Here is a 22,642-nt window from a genome sequence, read left to right as displayed (position 1 = left end):
CCCTCCTTAATACCCCTCACCCATTTAATTCTTCCCCCCACACCTTTGTCCTGCAGCAACACTCAGTTTGTTCTCCAAGGTTGAGTCTATTTCCTTGTTTGCGTCTCTCATCACCCCTCAACCCTGTTCATATGTTTTCTCTCTGAAATTCCACAAGCGTGAGAGCATAGGATATTTGTCTTTCCTCACTGATTTTGCTTAGCTTTATAGACTCTAGATCCATGCACATCCTTGCAAATGGTAAGATTTCATTCTTTTTGAAGCTGGGTCATATTCCATTATACATATATATATGTATGTATCCCACATCTGCTTTATCCATTCATCAGTGCATGGACTTTGGGTTTCTCTCCATAGTTTGGCTACTGTGGACATTACCGCCATAAACATCATGGTGCATGGACCCCCTTCGAATCTGCATTTCTGTATCCTTTGGGTAAATTCCTAGGAGAGCAATTGCTGGATCATGGGGTTGTTCAATGTTTAACTTTTTGAGGAACCCCCACACTGTTTCCAAGACTGGCTGCACCACTTTGCATTGCCACCAACAGGATGGGAGGGTTCCCCTTTAAGCAGAACATTATCTGCCGGCAATTTCATAAGAGGAAACAAAACCTCTGTGAGATGCACCCAGGGTCAGGCAAGCAGTTGCAGACTTCACCCCAAGGCTCCTGATGCCAAGCCCCTTGAAGCCACCAGCATGCCACTATCCAAAAGAGATCCCAGACTCTCCTTCTGACTCCAACACCAAAGAAACTACAGAGTGAATATGGCACTTCAAAATATCGAGATAATACATTTAGTAAAACTAGAAAGTCAAGCTCAACTTCTAAACAGGAACGGGCCGCTTCGGATAATTTTGAATTTTCCCTCCACCCTAATTTTAACTCTTCTGATGAATAAACTAATCAATGATGAAACATCACCTTTGTCAAATGACATCATCCAAGTCTGTATCAGATGAAAAAGACACCTAACTCTAGATGCTGGCCACTCAACCATATCTTAGGCCCAATTGAATAAACACTGTTAGATGAAGGAACAAATTAGATGCTACAAACAGGCACAGAGTGAATCTCACCTTCCCTTTCTAATAAAAGAGGGTTCCTAGGAAACAGATGGTCAAAATACATTTGTAAGCAATAAATGGACAGAGAATTTGTGATCCCCTGCAAAGTTCTACCTGCAGGGAAACTAAATAATTCTTGCACCAAACCCAGAATGCTGACAGCTACTTCAATTTTACTTTGTGGCTCAACTAGAGAAAAGAGAAAAGCCCAGGAGGTTTTGGGATAATGAGAGGTTTTACCTCCAGCCCTGACATAGATAGGACATTTTGCCAAACATACCTGTGCTTTCTCTGAACACTGGCGTCCTGTGACAAGCTGCCTCGCTGACTCCGATGCTGACATTCAAAACCTCGGGTGTCTTGGAACTAGAGCAGAGAAGTGCTGTCAGCTGTGGAGAAGTAGGCACCGCTGACCTAAAGCTTGCACACCTGCTTCGGTTTCTGGGGGAAGGGGCAACACATACTTGTTGTTTAGCAGTAATTATCTTCATTCTCAATAGACCAATGACCTTGCCTTTTCTGGAAAGCAGACTTACTCTTCTAAAGAAACCCTCAATTCGTCTATTCCCAATGCAACTAGAGTGGAACATTTATTTCTCACTTAAATAGAAAACACTGTTATTGTCGACACTGCGTGAATGAACTTTTAAAAATATTTTAGAGAGAAAGGAAGAGACCTTTATTCAAACCCAAGTCAGGACAGCTGCCTGGGAGACACAATCTTCACCAAGAAGGGAGTGCTCCGGGGAAGGAACATTTGGGGCAGGCTTATATATTTTTTTCTGTTTTGTTTTACGTACAGAGTTACACACCACAATGAGGATCTTCTTAGATTCCAGAAAGTGACAGACTCTTTATTATGTTTTCAGTATGTACATGTCAGTATGACTTTAATCTTATGGGAGCCAAAGAGGTTCTTTATGTTTTCTTATCTTTATGTTGGAATTTTTGGTTATTGTTTTCTTCTCAAAGCAGATGTACAACATGTGCTTGGGGCAGAAATAGGACCCATGCTTTGAGGTTTTGCCCAGTCATTTTGAGCCGGTAAAATGTTAAAGGATAGCTTCCTTGGGAGCCCAAGATCAGGGCCCACAGATTATATAAGATAAAAATTCCTTTTATCATTATAATTACTACTAAATGGAGGAATTTGAGACAAAAGCACCTTTCACAAGAGTACCAAGAAATCAAAATGATGCCCACGGAAGGCTGTCTGCTCCATTGTCAGCATAGGTAACAGAAGTGTTCACACTCTCTGGACTCCTGCCCTTCTCCTGCCCAAATTGCTGAAGCACACAGACCACTTAAAATCAGAATTGTAGAACTGCTAGACACCTTAGAGATGTCTGGCACCATTCCCTTGGACCGCAGAATAAAACACAGTAGCTCGTTGTCAGAAACTAATTTCAACATGTAGTGCCCCCTGGATGCACTAAGTTCTTTCTCTGCAAATGTTGACTAATGTAAGTCACAGTCATACCATATAAACACTACGATGGCTGGGAAGTCATTGTAGGTAAGGGAATATTTTAGCCATGTTTATAAGCATTGGCTCACTTTGTAGAACAGGCTGAGCTGAGTGTTTTTAAATACTATATGAGACCTGTTTTACAGCACCCTCTGAACATACCAGAGCCTGAATCGACTAAAGAAGATAGTTGGTTTCAGTAACTTTAATACCAGAAAAATATTATACTGTCTGTATTCCTTAGGATCTTTGAGTATCTTACCCAGAGGTCCTCCACTGAGATAATGATCTTAATGATCACCATGGGCAGAGGTGAAAAGGCCTGCTGAATTCATTCCAGTTGTCCACATGACAAGAAAATCCTGATACTTGATAGGTTTCCAGATCGAGAAGACCAGAGATAAGAGGGAAATAGTACCCTGTATGGAACAACAAGGGATTTGGAGTCAATTTGGGGATCCCACTTAGGTTTCTGACACTAAAATCCTCTGTGACTCATATCATCTGAGTACCTGTCTAACCACCTGAACATGTGCCTAAAAATATCTACACCCTAGTTGAGAAGTTTAAGAGGCAGAATGCTACAAAGAGCCAGTATGATGTCTCTCAGGAACAGGTGCTCAGGAAGCCATAATTGCTATTGGGTCTATTTCTTTTCCAGAAGAAAGAACACATGTTGAATCCATATTTCTAATAGATGACTCACCAGATGATTTTCAAACCTGAAGGAAGGCCAAGAAGTCGCTCTTGTGTCATATTTCACTCAGAAATCATGTTGTTGGACTGGTGAGGATGATACAATAGCAACGTCATCACTAAGAGTGGGGAGCTTCTACTTTCCATAAGGCCATGTTGACCCCCTTAGCTCAGAGCCACCAGAAAGGGCAGTTGGGGAGGGGGCACCGCCATCACTATGAGTGGGGAGCTTCCCATTTCCATATGGCCATGTTGACCCCCTTAGCTCAGGGCCACCAGAAAGGACAGCTGAGGGGGACCACAGGCCAAGGCTGCCAGGTGTGGCTGGGGCAGGCAGAACTCTGACTTAAGGCTCAACTCCTGTCTAGCTTATTATAATGCTCTTCACAAAGAAAGTGCCATTGTGTGTGAGCCCTCATGTAGAAAAGGTTCAGAATTTCCATTGAGATTCCCTCTCTGACCTTTAGGATATGTAGCAAAGTTCCATTTAATTTTTAAACATTGAAGGACTTCCTGGTTTTCTTTTCGCTATGACTGTGGCTCAATTCCCCTGTGGTCTAAGAATAGAATCTAGTTAATTTCAGGGTTTAACATTTGTAGACTTGATTCGTGGCCCCACCTATCATCTATTTGGGTAAAGAGTCTATGACCTCTTGAAAATAATGTATTCTGCACTTATTATGGAATGTTCCCTATATGTCAATTAGGTCACATTTTTACCAATGTTTTGTCTGCTTTTTCTGTCAGATATTGAGAAAGGTATATTAAAATCTTCAAACAATGCTGCTCTATTCAAAGTGGCATCGGAGAATCTACCAGTGTTAGAAGGCAAGAGAAACAAAAAGTATAAGAATTGAGGGGATAATTGTGACTATTCACAGGTAATATGATTGTGTACATAGAAAATCCAAACCAGTCTATAAATACCTATTAGAATTAAAAATGTAATTTATAAATTTGAGATGGATTGTAGCTTCCCATTGGACAGTTTCTGATAGAAAACGTAGAACCTGTCAATCTTGGGGTAAGACATAGGTTGCACTAACCATTTAAAAGAATTCAGTGGGACTTCATAAAAATGTGACATTTCTCCTTATCTTATGACCATAAGAAATTGAAAAAGTGAACGGCAGGCTGGGAAGTAAAGATTTGTAATACACACCCTGACAAAGACTTGTCAATAAAGAATTCCTGCTCATCAACCATAGAAAGTCTATTTATAAACGAATACTTCACAAAAGATTGACTGATGGACAATAAGAACAGGAAAGGGTGCTCTACAGTATTATTTTCAGGCACAGCAAGGCCTTTCCTAAAATGAAAACATACACACAAACCAGTATTCCCTAGATGGATGACATCCTTATTTCTGAGGACAGCTTGAAGAACAGACTAGCCTCAAAGTAAAGTGATGGAATTCCTGACACTCAGAGGATGGACAATTGACCTCAAACTACAGTACAATTTCTAGGCATCATTCGGTCCTCTGAAGGCAGACAACTACCACACCCCTTCCTACACCACACAGGTTGCTTCCCAACACCTACCATAAAAGAAGAAGATGAGAAACAGATAGGACTAGTAGGAAATAGCAAAAATCACATGTGGGGATTATCCTGAAACACACTGATCACATAACTAGTGTAAGGAAGTGTAGGAAACTGACAAGGACAGAGACTCAAGAGGTACTTCTTTGGGAAATGCTGTCTGAAATCGTCACACGTTGGTACCTGCTAATGAGGGCTCTGAGCATACCCTAGGGTTTGCTCACAAGGGTCTGCAACACCATCGCTGAGGACTGAATCTCTTCAAGACCTCAAAGCTTGCCTGATTGACTATTGGACTAAGAGATTCCCATGTTCTGAAAACAGATACCAACTAATTGAAAGGTTCACCTGGGCTCTCTCGGAGGCCCTACAAGAAGCTGAACCATTCACTGAAAATCAATTACACACACACACACACACACACACACACACACACATACACACACACACACACCATGTCATTTCACCAATTACTTAAACATTCAAGGTTCTTCCTACCTTTTCTTTTTCACATTGATATTTATTCTCACATGAAATGTCATCATTTCTAATGAACACTGATGTGAAAATAGAGATCCATTGACACAATATTCACAAAATGGAACTTCCCTGCTGTAATTTTCAATATAGCATTTTTTAAAGTTCAGACATATTTTAGGTTTTTGATAACTTATACAGGAAAAGATCAGCATTGAAAAACTCTGAATACTGACAATGAGTTTTAAGCCTGGAGAACAAAAATTGTCCAATTTCATAGATAATAAGGAACCAAAGGGAAAGCATGGAAGCTGTAGTCGAATAATTTTACACATATGCACCCTCTATTATTCTACTACTGAGGGGCGTGTTTTATTACCACTGTACATGCATCAGTTATCTTCCACATGCACCTGCACAGGTATAATGAATTACTACAGTAGAATGAAATGTGTGGGAACTACTTGGCGGCATCTATAATGAACAATGAAATTTCGATCTTATATTTGGTGAACTTTGACTTTCTGTCCCTTTAGACAATGGACCCTAAACAGAAGGGGGAATGAACCACGAGAGACTATGGACTCTGGGAAACAAACTGAGGGCTTCAGAGGGGAGAGGGGTGGGGGATTGGGATGTGCCAGTGATGGGTATTAAGGACGGTACATATTGCATGGAGCACTGGGTGTTATATGCAAATAATGATTCCCGGAACACTACATCAAAAACTAAGGAAATACTGTATAGTGACTAACATATCATAATAAAAAATTGTTATTATAAAAAAATTAAAGGTAAAAAAAATAATGCAGCTTTTCTGTTTCAAGAACAATCACAATTGAGAAAAAGCTAACTTCCAATCCCTAAAGCAAAACACAGACCAAGTTCCATTTCACTCCCCTTTATTCAAATTCTCTGTGGGTTCTAAGCTATTTCCCTACCTCCTTTCCTGCTGAGCAGGGAGCCTGGGCTCGATCCCAGAAGCCTGGGATCATAACCTGAGCCAAAGGCACATGCTTAACTGGCTGAGCCAGCCAGGAGCCCCAGCCATGTTTTTCTTAAGCAAAAGGACACTTTCTCACAATGCCTTCACATGACTTCACATGGTACCAGAGATCTGCATTTGCCTCTAGGAGGTTGCAGATGAAGGCAATTGCAAACTCTCACAGTGGTTTATCAAATACAATGACCTGCCTGGTGACAGTGAAACCCTTATGAGCCCACGAGAGGGTGCTGTGACACTCAGCTGTGGCTGGGCTGGCACAGAGAACCAAATCCATTTCCCTGCCTGATGTCTGTGAGGAACAGATGCCCCCACTGTGAATGAGACCCTGCCACTGAGCTGTCCAGAGATGGCCATCCTCACGGAGGATGAGGATAAAGGACAATGCCTGAGGAGACCTCATCTGTGTCTTTTATCTTTTCATATTTTTGACAGTGGACAAATCACTGCCTAGGAGTCCCCAACTACCTTAGTCTCATCTGTGAATGACCAAGAGGTTTTACAAAACACTTAAGATTTTCACCTCACAAATGCCCACAACCACTTACCATAGGGATTCAACATTAAGCAAAGATACTGTTCGTTGGAAGAGAGGTCCTGCCCACTGTTGTTTCTCACTTATATGCTCATCTTCCTTACCTCATGGTAACATAACCACCTTGATTCCTGCTTCTGTCTTCAGGAAGGCTGATGTGACTTGAAGGGCATTACCCCGACATCGTTCTTTCTTAGCAATAAGATGTGGACATTTCCCTAGTCCTACACACCCAAAGTTGAATTGGAATCAGGATTGAGGAGGCTGATGAGAGTTGAAGGTGTTTTCCTGTACACGGTAGTTTATTACCAATAAGGATGGGTCAGAGTCCTCAAAATTCCAGAACCTTTTCATTAATGGTTCCTACTCGTGAAAGATGATGTACATTGGTCTTTCCCTGTATAGTGTGGTGACTCAGAGAAATGTGCTTAGCCCTTTCATTAGACTTCCACGACCACTTTGGGACTGGCTTCCATATTCACAAATGATGATGTCAGGATTAAGAGGGTTCCTGTACACTGTTATTTCTTACAGATAAGTGTATGGCATTTTTGTTACATTGCCAGAACCACTTAGCACCGGGCTTGCCGGCCTCCTGGGGACTAACTCTAACCCTAGGTGGGCCCCCGAGGGGCCCCTCCCAAGGGGCCTGGCACGACAACACTGGGGATTGGGGACCCCCGAGCCCAGCGCCGGAGTCACCCTGCCGCCCCGCAGCAACGCGGGCTGCTAGGGGCGCCGCCAGTTTTTCAGGGCGAGAGAACGGGCAGGGCCCTCCCAGCCCCCGGCAAACTTTGAAGGCCCCCCGCGCCAAAACACTTGGGCCCACACTCCCTCTCGCTAGTGCCCTCACCTCGGCCTGCCCCTCCACTGGCCTCAGAGCTGGCAGAACAGGCCTGCTGGACTCCTGGGGGCTAACACTTACCCTAGGTCGGCCCCCAAGGGGCCCCTCCCAAAGAGCCTGGCACCGCAATCCCGGGGATTTGGGACCCCCGAGCCCCAGTGCTGGACTCACTCTGCCACCCCGCAAGCACCCAGTGCGCTAGGGGTGTTGCCAGTCATTCAGGAAGGGAGAACGGGCAGGACCCTTTGATCCCCCTGGGACCTTCGAAGGCCCCCCGCGCAAAAACCCTGGCTCGCATGCGCCTGCTCCCCAGCGCCCTAACCTCGGCCCACCCCTCCGCTCGCTGCAGAGCTGTCGGATTGGGCCTGCCGGCATCCTGGGGACGAACCCTAACCCTAGGTTGGCCCCCAAGGGGCCCCTCCCAAGGGGCCTGGCACCACAACGGCGGGGATTGCGGACACCCGAGCCCAGCGCCGGAGTCACCCTGCCGCCCCCCAGCAACCCGGCTGCTAGGGGCACCGCCAGTCTTTCAGGGCGAGAGAATGGGCAGGGCCCTCCAAGCCCCCCGCGACCTTCGAAGGCCCCCCGCGCCAAAACGCTTGGGCCCACACTCCCTCTCACCAGTGCCCTCACCTCGGCCTGCCCCTCCACCTGCCGCAGAGCTGGCGGAAGGGCCTGCTGGAATCCTGGAGGCTAACACTTACCCTAGGTCGGCCCCCGAGAGGCCCCTCCCAAGGAGCCTGGCACCGCAATGCCGGGGATTTGGGACCCCCGAGCCCCAGTGCTGGACTCACTCTGCCACCCCACAAGCATCCAAGGTGCTAGGGGCGTGGGCAGTCATTCAGAAAGGGAGAACGGGCAGGGCCCTCTGATCCCCCTGCGACCTTCGAAGGCCCCCCGCGCAAAAACTCTGGCTCCCACGCTCCTGCTCTCCAGCGCCCTAACCTCGGCCCACCCCTCCGCTCGCTGCAGAGCTGGTGGATCGGGCCTGCTGGCTTCCTGGGGGCTAACCCTATCCCTAGGTCACCCCAAAGGGGCCCCTCCCAAGTGGCCTGGCGCCTCATGCCAGGGATTGGGGACCCCCAAGTCCCAGCGCCGGACGCACCCTGCCGCCCCGCTGCCACATGGGGTGCTAGGGGCGTCGCCAGTCCTTCAGGGCGACAGAACGGGCAGGACCCTCCGAGCCACCTACGACCTTCGAAGTCACCCCGAGCCAAAGCCAAATGCTCTGTCCCACGCTACCGCTCACCAGCTACCTTACCTTGACCCACACCTCCATTCACTGCACATGGGTGGAACGAGCCTGCCAGTCTCCTGGGGGCTAACCCTAACCCTAGGTCAGCCCCCGAGGGGCCCGTCCCAAGGGGCCTGGCACCACAACGCCGGGTATTAGGGACCCCCGAGCCCCAGCGCTGGAATCACCGTGCTGCCCCGCCGCCACCCGGACCGCTAGGGGTTCCCCTGGTCATTCAGTGCAGGAGAACGGGCAGGGCCCTCCGAGCACACGGCAACCTTCGAAGGCCCCCCCATCCAAAACGCTTGAGCCCACGCTCCCGCTCCTCAGCGCCCTCACCTTGGCCCGCTCCTCCACTCCCTGCAGAGCCTGTGGATGAGGCCTGCCCTCCTCCTGGGGCTACCCATAACCCTAGGTTGGCCCCTGAGGGGCCCCTCCGAAGGGGCCTGGCACCGCAATGCCTGGGATTGGGGACCCCCGAGCCCCAGTGCTGGACTCACCATGTTGCCCTGCCACCACCCGGGCCGCTAGGAACACCGTCGGTCATTCAAGGAGGGAGAACAGGCAGATCCCTCCGAGCCCCTGGCGGCCTTCGAAGGCCCCCCGCGCCAAAACACTTGGGCCCATGCTCCCGCTCGCCTGTGCCCTCACCTTGGTCCGCCCCTCCACTCGCTGCACCGCCGGTGGATTGGGACTGCCAGCCTCCTGGGTGTTACCCTAACCTTTGGTGGGTCCCCGAGGGGCCCATCCCAGATTCCTATTGCCACAACACCGGGGATTGGGGACTCCGGAGCTCCAGCGCCCAACTCACCCTCCCGCCCTACCGCCACCTGGGCCGCTAGAGGCGCCGCCGTTCATTCAGGGAGGGAGAATGGCCAGGGCCCTCCAAGCCACCGGCGACCTTCGAAGGCCCCCCGCACCAAAACGCTTGGCCCACGCTCCCGGTCGCCAGCGCCCTTACCTCGGCCCTCACCCCCGCTCTCTGCACAGCTGGCGGATCGGGCCTGGGGGCCTTCTGGGGGCTAACCCAAACCCTAGGTCGGCCCCCTAGTGGCCCCTCCCAAGGGGCCTGGCGCCGCAATGACGATTATTGGGGACTCCTGAGCCCCAGCGCCGGACTCACCATGCCCCCCACCGCCACCCGGGCCACAAGGGGCACCCCCGGTCATTCAGCACGGGAGAACGGGCAGGACCCTCTGAGCCCCTGGTGACCTTCGAAGGCCCCTCGCTCCCAAACTTTGAGCCTACGTTCCCGTTCGCCAACGCCCTCATCTCAACCCGCCCCTCTGCTCACCGAACAGCCAGCAGATCGGGCCTACTGGCCTCCTGGGGGTAACCCTAACCCTAGGTCGGCACCCGAGGGGGCCCTCTCAAGGGGTCTGGGGCCGCAACGCCAGGGATTGGTGACCCCGAGCCGCAGCGCCGGACTCACTTTGCCGCTCCACTGCCACCGGGGCCGCTAGGGGCCCCTATGGTCATTTAAGGCGGAAGAATGGGCAGGGCCCTCTGAGCCCCCAGCGACCTTCGAAAGCCCCCCCAGGCAAAACGCTTTGGCTAACACTTCCGTTCGCCAGTGCCCTCACCTCAGCCCGCCCCTCCGCTTGCCACACAGCCGGCGGATCGAGCCTCCCAGCCTCCTGGGGGCTAACACTAACCCTAGGTAGGCCTCCTAGGGGCCCATCCCAAGGGGCCTGGCTCCGCAATGACGGGGATTGGGGACCCTGGAGCCCCAGCGCTGGACTCACGCTGCCACTATGCCACCCCCAGGGCTGCTAAGGGCGCTGCCGGTCATTCAGAGCGGGAGAATGGGCAGTGCCCTCCAAGCCATGGCAACTTTCGAAGGGTTCCCTCGCCAAAATGCTTGGGCCCACGCTTCCACTCTCCAGCACCCTCACCTCGGCCCGCCCTTCTGCACGCCGCACAGTGGGCACATCGGGTCTCCCAGCCTCCTGGGGGATAACACTAACCCTAGGTAGGCCCCCTAGGGCCCCATCCCAAGTGGCCTGGTGCCGCAATGCCGGGGATTGGGGAACCCCAAGCCCCAGCGCCGGACTCACCCTGCCACCCTGCTGCCACCTGGGCTGCTAGGGGCACCACCCGTCATTCAGGGCGGGTGAACAGGCAGGGTCCTCCGAGGCCCCTGTGACATTAGTAGGCGCCCCGCGCCAAACGCTTGGGCCCACGCTCCCACTCGCCAGCACCCTCACCTCCATCCGCCCCTCCACTTGCTGTACAGCTGGCAGATCGGGATGGCCTGTCTCCTGGGTGTTACCCTAACCCTAGGTTGGCCCCCAAGGGGCCCCTCCCAAGTAGCCTGGGGCCGCAACGCTGGTAATTGGGGACCCCAGAGCCCCAGCGTTGGACTCAACCTGCCGCTCCGACACCATCCGGGCTTCTAGGGGCGCCGCCGGTCATTCAGGGCATGAGAACGGGCAGGGCCCTCCTAGCCCATGGTGACATTTGAAAGTGCCCCGCGCCAAAACGCTTGGGCCAACGCTCCTGCTCGCCAGCGCCCTCACCTAGGCTCGCCCCTTCGCTCACCCGACAGAGGGCGGATCGGGCCTGCCCGACTCCTGGGGGCTAACTCAAACCCTAGGTCGGCCCCCCAGGGACCCATCCGATGGGGCCTGGCGCCTCAACACCTGGGACTGCTGAACCACGAGCTCCAGCGCCGGACTGACTGTGCTGCCCCGCTGACACCCGGGCCTCTAGAGGCACCGCTGGTCATTCAGGGCGTGAGAACGGGCAGGGCCCTCCGAGCCCCCGTTGTCCTTCGAAGGCCCACCGCACCAAAACGCTTGGGTCCAGGCTCGTGCTCGCCAGCGCCCTCACCTCAGCCTGCCCCTCCACTCGCCACCCAATGGGTGGATCCGGCCTGCCGGCCTCCTGGGGGTTAACCCTAACCCTAGGTCGACCACCGTGGGGCCCTTTCCAAGGGGCCTGGCACCGCAACGCGGGGATTGGGGACCCCCGAACCCCAGCACCAGACTAACCTTACTGCTCTGCCAGTGGCCGGGCCGCTAGGGGTGCCGCCGGTCATTCAGGGCGGGAGAACATGAAGGGCCCTCTGAGCCCCTGATGACCTAGAAGGCCCCCCGCGCCAAAACGGTTGGGCCCACGCTCCTGCTCGCCAGCACCCTCATCTCGGCCTGCACCTCTGCTTGTAGCAGAGCCCGCGGATCGGGCCTGTTGGCCTCCTGGGGGCAAACTCTAACCCTAGGTCGACCACCGAGGGCCCCTTCCCAAGCGCCCTGGCGCTGCAACACCAGGAATTGGGGACCCCCGAACCCCAGCGCCTGACTCCCCCTGCCGCCCCACCACCACCCGGGCCGCTAGCGGTGCCGCAGGTCATTCAGGGTGTGAGAACGGGCAGGGCCCTCCGAGCCCCGGGAGACCTTCGAAGGCACCCTGCATCAAAACGCTTATGCTCACAATGCCGCTAGGCAGCGCCCTCACCTCAGCCCGCCCCTCTGATCGTCGCACAGCCGGCGGATCGGGCCTGCTGGCCTCCTGGGGCCTAACCCTAAACCAGGTCGGTCCCCGAGGGGCCCCACCCAAGGGGCCTGGCTACGCAACACCAGGGATTGGGAACCCCCGAGCCCCAGCGCCAGACTCACCGTGCCGCCCAGCGGCCAACCGGGCCACTAGCGGCGCCGCAGGTCATTCAGGGCGTGAGAAAGGCAGGGCCCTCCGAGCCCCGGGTGACCTTCTAAGGCACCCTGCATCAAAACACTTGCGCCCACGCTCCCGCTAGGCAGCGCCCTCACCTCAGCCTGCCCCTCTGATAGTCGCACAGCTGGCGGATCGGGCCAGCCGGCCTCCTGGGAGATAACCATAACCCTAGGTTGGCCCCTGAGCGGCCCCTCCCAAGGGGCCTGGCACCGCAACGCAGGGGATTGGGGACACCAGAGCCCCAGCGTCGGACTCAACCTACCGCCCCGCCACCAACCGGGCTGCTAGGGGTGACCCCGGTCATTCAGGGCGGGAGAACGGGCAGGGCCCTGCGAGCCCCCTGCAACATTCGAAGGCCTCCCATCCCAAAATGCTTAGGCCCATGCTCCTTCTCGCCAGTGCCCTCACCTCGGCCCGCGCCTCCCCTCGCAGCACAGCTGGCGGATCGGGCCTGCTGGCCTCCTGGGGGTTAACCCTAACCATAGGTCGGCCCATGAGGGCCCCTCCCAAGGGGCTTGGTGCCGCACGTGGGGATTGGGGACCCCCGAGCCCCTGCGCCGGACTCAACGTGTTGCCCCGCCTCCACCCTGGCCGATAGGGACGCCACCAGTCATTCAGGGCGGGAGAACGGGCAGGGCCCTCAGAGCACCCGGAGACCTTTGAAGGCTTCCCGCGCCAAAACCCTTGGGCCCACGCTCCCGCTCGCCAGCAGCCTCACCTCGGCCCGCCCCTCCGCTCTCGGCACAGCTGGCTGATCGTGCCCGATGGCCTCCTGGGAGCTAACCCAAACCATACATCGGCCCAAGAGGGGCCCCTCCCAAGGGGCCTGGCACTGCCACGCCGGGGCTCGGCGACCCCCAAGCACCAGCGCAAGACTCACCCTGCCGCCTCGCCAGGACCCGGCCCACTAGGAGTGCTGTCCTCATTCAGGGCGGGAGAACTTGCGGGGACCTCAGAGCCACCAGCGACCTTCGAAGGCCCTCCGTGCCAAAACGCTTGGGCCCACGCTCCCGATCGCCAGCGCCCTCACCTCGGCCCACGACTCCGCTCGCCGCACAGCTGGCGGATCGGGCCTGTGGGCCTCCTGGGGGCTAACCCTAACACTAGGTCACACCCGAGGGGCCCCTCCCAAGGGGCCTGGCGCTGCAACACCGGGGATTGGGGACCCCCGAGCCCCAGCACCAGACTCACTCTGCCGCCCCTCTGCAACCCGAGCCACTAGGTGCGCAGTCGGGCTTTCAGCGCAGTAGAACGGGAAGTGTGCTCTGAACCCCTGGCAACTTTTGAATGCCCCCACACCAAAACGCTTGGGCCCACGCTCCCGCTCTACAGTGCATTCACCTCGGCCTGCCCCACTGCTCTCTACACAGCTGGCGGATCGGGTCTGCTGGCCTCATGGGGGCTAACACTAACGCTGGTTTGGGCCCCGAGGGCACTTCCCAAGGGGCCTGGTGCACCAACGCCGAGTATTGGGGCCCCCGTGCCCCAGCGCCGGACTTAACGTGCTGCCCCACCACAACCCGGGCCACTAGGGGCACCACCGGTCATTCAGGTCGGGAGAACGGGCAGGGCTTTCTGAGCCCCCAGCGACTTTCGAAGGCCCCCCACGCCAAAAGGCTGGGCCCACGCCCCTGTACGCCAGCGCCCTCACCTCAGCGCGCTGCTCTGCTCGCAGCACAGCCAGCAGATGAGGCCTGCCAGCTTCATGGGGGCTAACCTTAAACCTAGGTCGGCCCCCAGTGGGCCCCTCCCAAGGAGCCTGGAGCTCCAAACCCCCGCCCACCTTCGATGGCGCCCAGAACCAAAATGCTTGTGCCCAGACTCATGTTCACCAGCACCCTCACCTTGGCCCAACTCTCTGCTCCATGCACAGGCGGTGTATAGGGCCTGCCAGCCTCCTGGGAGCTAACCCTAACTGTAGGTCGGCCCCCGAGGGGCCCTTCCCAAGTGGCCTGGCACGCCAACGCCAGGGATGGGGCAACCAAGCCCAAGTGCCGGACTCACCCTGCTGCCCTTCAGCCACCTGAGCCACTAGGGGCCCCGCCGGTCATTCAGAGAGGGAGAATGGACAGGTCCCTCAGAGCCAACGCCGACCTTCGAAGGCCCCCCACGAAAAAACGCTTGGGCTCATGCTCAGGCTCGCCAGTGCCCTCACCTCAGCCCACCCCGCCGCGTGCCACACAGACGCTGATCGGGTCCACCAGCCTCCGGGGGGCTAACCGTAACCCTAATCGACCCCCGAGGGGCCCCTCCCAAGGGGCCTGGCGCCGCAACGCCGGGGATTGGAGACCCTGAGCCTCAGCACCTGACTCACCCTGCCACCCAGCCGCCACCCAGGGGCTTGGGGTGCTGCCGTTCATTCAGGGCGGGAGAACGGGCATGGCCCTCCGAGACACAGTGACCTTCGAATCCCCCCCGCACCAAAACGGCCGGGCCCACACTCCCAAACACCAGCGCCCTCACCTCGGTCCGCCACTCCACTCTCCACACAGCTGGCGAATAGGACCTGCCGAGTTCTTAGGGGCTAAACCTAACCCTAAGCTGTCATCCGAGGGGCCCCACCCAAAGGGCCTGGCACCGCATCGCTGGGGATTGGAGATACCCGAGCCGCAGGGCCTGACTCACCCTGCCAGCCCTCACCACCCTGGCCGCTAGGGGCGCCGCCATTCATTCAGGGTGGGAGAATGGGCAGGGCACTTCGAACCCCCGCCGACCTTTGAAGGCGTTCTGAACCAAAACGCTTGGGCCCAGGCTCATGTTCACCACCACCCTCACCTCAGCCCAACTCTCCGCTTGATTCAGACCCGTTGGATAGGGCTGCCAGGCTCTTGGTTCTAACGAAAACCCTAGGTCCGCCCCGTGGGGCACATCCCAAGGGGCCTGGCTCCGCAACGCTGGGGATTGGTGACTCAGAGCCCCAGAGCCAGACTCACCCTGCCGCACTGTCGCCACCTGGGCCTCTAGGGGCGCCTCTGGTCATTCAGGGCAAGAGAAGGGCAGGGCCTTCTGAGTCCCCGGTGACCTTCAAAGGCTCCCCGCGCCAAAACGCTGGTGCCCATGCTCCTGCTCCCCAGCGCCCTCACCTCGGCCCGCCCCTCCACTCCCCGCACAGCAGGCAGATCAGGCCTGCCGGCCTCCTGGGGGCTAACCCTAACCCTAGGTCGGCCCCTGAGGGGCCCCTCCCAAGGGGCCTGACACCACAACACCGGGGATTGGGGACCCCGAGTCTCAGCACCTGACTCACCTGCCGCCCAGCCACCACTCGGGGCTTGGGGTGCTGCCGTTCATTCAGGACAGGAGAATGGGCAGGGCCCTCCGAGACACAGTGACCTTCGAAGGCCCCCGCGCCAAAACGCCTATGCCCACCCTCCCACTCACCAGCGCCCTCACCTAGGTCTGCCACTCTGCTCTCCACACAGCTGGCGAATAGGGCCTGCTGGCCTCCTACGGGCTAAACCTAACCCTAGGTTGGCCCCCGAAGGGCCCCTCCCAAGGGGCCTGGTGCCGCAACGCCGGGGATTGGGGACCCCCAAGCCCCAGTGCCAGATGCACCCTGTCGCCCCTCCACACCCAGACTGCTAGGGGGGTAGCCGTTCATTCAGGGTGGGGGAACGGGCAGGGCACTCCGAACCCCTCCGACTTTCGAAGGCGCCCTGAACCAAAACGCTTGGACCCAGGCTCATGTTCACAAGCACCCTCAACTCGGCCCAACTCTCCATTCGATGCACAGGTGGTGTATCGGGCCTGCGGGTCTCCTGGGGGCTAACCTTAACCATAGGTCGGCCCCCAAGGGGACCTTCCCAAGGGGCCTGGCGTCGCAACGCTGGGGATGGGGACCCGTGTCCAAGTGCTGGACTCGCCCTGCTGCCCTTCAGCCACCCAAGCCGCTAGGGGACCACCGGTCAATCACGACAGGAGAACGGGCAGGGACCTCCGAGCCCCCGCTGACCTTCGAAGGCCCCCCGCGCAAAAACGTTGGCTCCCATGCTCCTGCTACCAGCGCCCTCACCTCGGCCCGCCCCTCCGCTTGATTCAGAGCCGGTGGATAGGGCCTGCCAAGCTCCTGGGGCTAACCAAAACCCTAGGTTGGCCCCGTGGGGCACATCCCAAGGGGCCTGGCTCTGCAACGCTGGGGATTGGTGACTCAGAGGCCCAGAACCGGACTCACCCTGCCGCACTGTCGCCACCCGGGCCGCTAGGGGCGCCGCCGGTCATTCAGGGCGGGAGAACGGACAGGGCCCTGGAGAAACCGGCGACATTTGAAGCCTCCCGCCAAAATGCAGGGGCCCACGCTCCCGCACGCCAGAGTCTTTACCTCGGCCCGCGAACCTCTCGCCGCCCAGCCAGAGGATTGGGCCTGCTGCCTCCTGGATGCTAACTCTAACCCTAGGTCGGCCCCCTACGAGTCCCTCCCAAGGGGTCTGGCCCCGCAACGCTGGGGTTTGGGGATCCCCGAGCCGCAGCGCGGGACTCCCCCTGCTGCCCCACCGCCAACGGATCGGCTAAGGGCACCGCTGGTTATTCAGGGCAGGAGAACGGGCAGGGCCCTTCGAGCCATGGCAACATGCGAAGGCCCAGGGCCTGCCGGCCTCCTGGGAGCTAACGCTAACCATAGGTCGGCCCCCGAGGGGCCCTTCCCAAGGGGCCTGGCGTTGCAACGCCAGGGATTGGGGACCCCCAAGACCCAGTGCCGGATGCATCCTGGCGCCCCGCCTCACACGGCCGCTAGGGGCACCGCCATTCATTCAGGGTGGGAGAACTGCCAGGGCCCTCCGAAACCCCGCCGACCTTCAAAGGCGCCCCGAACGGAAACGGTTGGGCCCAGGCTCATGTTCACCAGCACCCTCACCTCGGCCCAACTCTCCGCTCGATGCACAGGTGGTGTATCGGGCCTGCCGGCCTCCTGGGGGCTAACCCTAACTGTAGGTCGGCCCCCCGAGGGGCCCTTCCCAAGTGGCCTGGCGCCGCAACGCCGGGGATGGGGACCCCGAGCCCAAGTGCTGGACTCACCCTGCTGCCCTTCAGCCACCCGAGCCGCTAGGGGCCCCGCCGGTTATTCAGAGCAGGAGAACGGGCAGGTTCCTCCTAGGCCCCGCCGACCTTCGAAGGCCCCCCGCACTAAAAAGCTTGGGCTCATGCTCAGTCTCGCCAGTGCCCTCACCTCGTCCCAACCCTCCGCGTGCCGCACAGCCACTGATCGGGTCCACCGGCCTCCTGGGGATAACCATAACCCTACATCGATCCCCAAAGGTCCACTCCCAAGGGGCTTGGCACAGCAACGCCGGGGATTGGGGACCCCGAACCTCAGCACCTGACTCACCCTGCCGCCCAGCCGCCACCGGGGGTTTGGGGTGTTGCAGATCATTCAGGGCAGGAGAACAGGCAGGGCCCTCCGAGACACGGTGACTTTCGAAGGCCCCCCTGCACAAAAACGGCAGACCCACCCTCCCACTCACCAGCGCCCTCACCTCCGTCCGCCACTCCACTCTCCACACAGATGTCGAATAGGGCCTGCCGGCCTCCTGGGGGCTAAACCTAACCCTAGGTTGACCCCCAAGGGGCCCCTCCCAAGGTGCCTGGCGCCGCAACACCGGGGATTGGGGATACCCGAGCCTCAGTGCCTGACTCACCCTGCCGCCCCTCCGCCACCTGGGCAGCTAGAGGCACTGCCGGTCACTCAGGGAGGAGAATGGCCACGGCCCGCCGAGTCCCCGGAAACATTCGAAGGCCCCTGGAGCCAAAACGCTTGGGCCCAAGCTCCCTCTCGACAGAGACCTCACCTTGACCCACATTCGCCGCACAGCTGGCGGATTGAGCCTGCTGGCGTACTGGGGGCTGACCCTAACCTAGGTCAGCCCCCGAGGGGCCTCTCCCAAGGGGCCTGGCGCCGCAACGCGGTGGATTGGGGACCCCTGAGCCCTAGCGCTGGACTCACCTGCTGCCGCGCCACCACCCGGGCCGCTAGGGGCGCCGCGGGTCATTCAGTGTGGGATAACTGGCAGGGCATTCAGTTTCCCCTGCGACCTTCGAAGGACCCTTGTGCGAAAAGGTGGCTCTCACGCTCCTGCTCCCCAGCGCCCTCACCTTGGCCCGCCCCTCCGGTTGCTGCAGAGCTGGTGGATAAAGCCTGTCAGGCTCCTGGGGGCTAACCGAAACCCTAGGTTGGCCCCATGGGGGACATCCCAAGGGGCCTGGTTCTGCAACGCTGGGGTTTGGTGACTCAGAGCCCCAGAGCCAGACTCACCCTGCCGCACTGTCGCCACCGGGGCCGCTAGGGGCGCCGCAGGTCATTCAGGGCGAGAGAAGGGGCAGGGTCTTCCGAGCCCCTGGTGACTTTCAAGGGCTCCCTGGGCCAAAACGCTGGTGCCCAGGCTCCCGCTCCCCATGCCCTCACCTTGGCTTGCCCCTCAGCTCTCAGCTCAGCAGGCGGATCGGGGCTGCCAGCCTCCTGGGCCTTAACCCTAACCCTAGTTTGGCCCCTCAGGGGCCCCTCCCAAGGGTCCTGGTGCTGCTACACTGGGGATCGGGGACCCCAAGCCCTAGAGCCAGACTCACCCTGCCTCAATGCCGCCACCCGGGCTGCTAGGGGCGCCGCTGGTCATTCAGGGCGGGAGAACGACAGGGCCCTGGAGAAACCAGCGACATTTGAAGCCTCCCACGCCAAAATGCAGGGGCCCACGCTCCCGCTCGGCAGCGCCTTTACCTCTGCCCGCCCACCTCTCGCCGCCCAGCCAGAGGATTGGGCCTGCCAGCCTCCTGGGGGCTAACTCTAACCCTAGGTCAGCCCAGGAGGAGCTCCTCCCAAGGGGCCTGCCATCGCAAAGCCAGGGATTGGGGATACCCGAGCCGCAGTGCAGGACTCACCCTGCTGCCCCACCGCCAACGGAGCCACTAGAGGCGCCGCTGGTTATTCAGGGCAGGAGAAAGGGCAGGGCCCTGCAAGCCATGGCAACATTGCAAGGCCCAGGGCGCCAAAACCCTGGGGCCCACGCTCCCGCTCGCCATCGCCCTCAACTCGGCCCGCATCTCCGCCCATCGCACAGCCGGCAGATCTGGCCTGCCGGCCTCCTGGGCGCTAACCCTAACCCTAGGACGGCCCCTGAGGGTCCCTTCCTAAACATGCCGCTAGGGGCACCACCATTCATTCAGTGTTGGATAACTGGCAGGGCCCTCCGAACTCCCTCCAACCTTCAAAGGCGCCCGGAACCAAAACGCTTCGGCCCAGGCTCATGTTCACCAGCACCCTCACCTTGGCCCACCGCTCTGCTAGCCACACATGTGGTGTATCGGGCCTGACGGCCTCCTGGGGACTAACCCTAAGTGTAGGTCAGCCCCCGAGAGGCACTTCCCGAGTGGCGTGGCTCCTCAACACCGAGGATGGGGTCTCCGAGCCCATGTGCCAGACTCACCCTACTGCCCTTCAGCCACCCGAACCGCTAGGGGCCCCGCTAGTCATTCAGAGCGGGAGAACGGGCAAGGCACTCCAAGCCCTGGCGACTTTCAAAGGCCCCACTGGACCAAAATGGTTGGGCCCATGCTGCCGCTCACAGCGCCTTCACATTGGCCCACTCCTCCTCTCGCTGCACAGCCGTCGCATCGGTCCTGCTGGCCTACTGGGGTCTAACCCTAAACCTAAACCCTAACACCTAACCTTAAACCCTAAACTTTAACCCCTAACCCTAACCCTAATACTAACACCTAACCCTTACCCTAACCCTAACCCTACCCTAAACCTAACCCTAAACCCTAATCCTTAAACCCTAAACCCTAACATTAACACTAAACCCTAAATCCTAACCCCTATCCCTAATCCTGAAACCCTAAACACTAAACCCTAACCTTAACCACTAACCCAAACCCCAAACCCTAACCCTAAACTCTAACCTTACCCTGACCCCTACCATACCCCTAACCCTACCCCTAAACCTACCCCTTCAGCTAACCCTACCCCTAACCCGTAACCTAACCCTAACCCTTACCCTAACCCATACTCTAACCCTAACTTTAACCCGTACCCTAACCCGAACCCTAACCTGTACCCTAACCCTAACACGTACTCTAACGCGTACCCTAAACCGTAACCTAACCCTAAGCCTAAACTGTACCCTAACCCGTAACTTAAACCATACCCTAAACTTAACCTTAACCCTAACAAGTACCCTAACCCATACCCTAACCTTAACCCTAAACCCTGACCCTAACCCATACCCTAACTCGTACCATAACCCGTACCCTAACCCTACCCATACCCTAAACCTAACCCATACCCTAACCGTAACCCTAAACCCTAAACCATAACCCGTACCCTAACACTAACCAGTACCCTTACCTTAACCTTAACCCATACACTAACCTGTACCCTATACCTAACCTGGACCCTAACCCATACCCTAACCCATACCTAACCCTAACCTGTACCCTAACCCGTACCCACACCCATACCCTAACCCTAAACCATACCCTATCCCTATCCCTAACCCGTTCCCTAACCCATACCCTAACCCTAAACCTAAACCATAACCTAACCTATACCATAACCCTAAACTGTACCCTAACCCTAACCCGTACCCTAACCCTAACTCGTACCCTAAACTGTACCCTAATCTGAATGCCAACACTAAACCTAAACCATACCCTAAACCGTACCCTAAACCGTAACCTAATGCATACCCTAACCCGTACCCTAACACTAACCCGTACCCTAAACCTAACACGTACACCAACCCTAACCCTAACCCTAAACCCAAACCCTAAACCCTAACCCGTACCCTAAACCTAACACGTACACCAACCCTAACCCTAACCCTAAACCCAAACCCTAAACCCTAACCCGTACCCTAAACCTAACACGTACACCAACCCTAACCCTAACCCTAAACCCAAACCCTAAACCCTAACCCGTACCCTAAACCCTAATCTGTACCCTAACCCATAACCTCTAACCTGTAACCCCTAAACCCAAACCTAACCCATACCCTCTCCTTACCCTAACGCTAACCCCTACCCTCAATCATACCCTAACCGTAACCCATACCCTAACCTTAACCTGTACCCTAATCTGTACCCTAACCCCGGGGATTGGCTACCCCTGGACCCCACCACGGGACTCAGCCTGCCACCCCTCAGGAAACCATGCCCCTTGGGGCGCTGCAGAGCATCCCGTGCAGGAGAACTGGTAGGGCCCCCCTGAGCCCCCAGCGATCCTCGGCGGCCCCCTACAACCCACGCTGAGGCCCACGCTCATCCCGCCCCACGCCTTCCCTTCAGCTTGCCACCGAGCGCATCGCAGAGCCAGCAGATCAGGCCTGCTGGGTTCCTGGGGCCTAGACCTGACCCTAGGTCGGCTGGGTAGGGCCCCTCCCCTGGGGCCCGGTGCCACAGCCCCAGGGACTGGGGACACCTGAGCCCCACTGCAGGATAAAGCCTGCCAGCCCACAGGAAACCGTACCCCTTGGGAGGCTGTAGAGCGTTCAGGGCGGGAGAACCAGGAGGGCCCCCAGAGCCCCCGGCAAACTTTGGCGATGCCTAAACCCAACCTTGAAGCCCATGCTCACCCCACCCCGCACCCTCACCTCAGACCGCAGCGGAGCTCACCACATAGTGGGCAGATCTGGCCTGCGGGGTTCCTGGGCCCCAACCCTAACCCTAGTTCATCTGTGGAGGGGCCCCTCCCCAGGAGCCTGGAGCCACAGCCGTGGGGATTCGGTACACCTGAGCCCCAAAGCAGGACTCAGTCTGCCACCCCGCAGGAAACCGTGTGCCTTGGGAGGCCGTAGAGCATTCAGGGCGGGAGAACCAGGAGGGCCCTCCTGAGACACCAGCGACCTTTGGCGGCCTCCCGCACCCCAACCCTGAAGCCCACGCTCACCCTCCTGACACCCTCACCTCATCCCGTGTAGCTCGCCATACAGCCAGCAGATCTGGCCTGCGGGGCTCCTGGGGCCTAACCCTAGCCCTAGGTCGGCCGCGGGTGTGGGGGACTCCCCAGGAGCCTTACACCACAGCCCCGGGGAATTGGGATACCTGTGCCCCAACGCAGGACTCAGCTTGCCACCAGAAATGAAACTGTGCCCCTTGGGGCTCTATGGAGCCTACAG

Source organism: Ursus americanus, chromosome 11, assembly GCF_024610735.1.
Source record: "Ursus americanus isolate L20-20 chromosome 11, mUrsAme1.1.p, whole genome shotgun sequence".
Lineage (NCBI taxonomy): Eukaryota > Metazoa > Chordata > Mammalia > Carnivora > Ursidae > Ursus > Ursus americanus.
The sequence above is the reverse complement of the archived record's forward strand: the minus strand, read 5'-3'. Positions refer to the sequence as shown.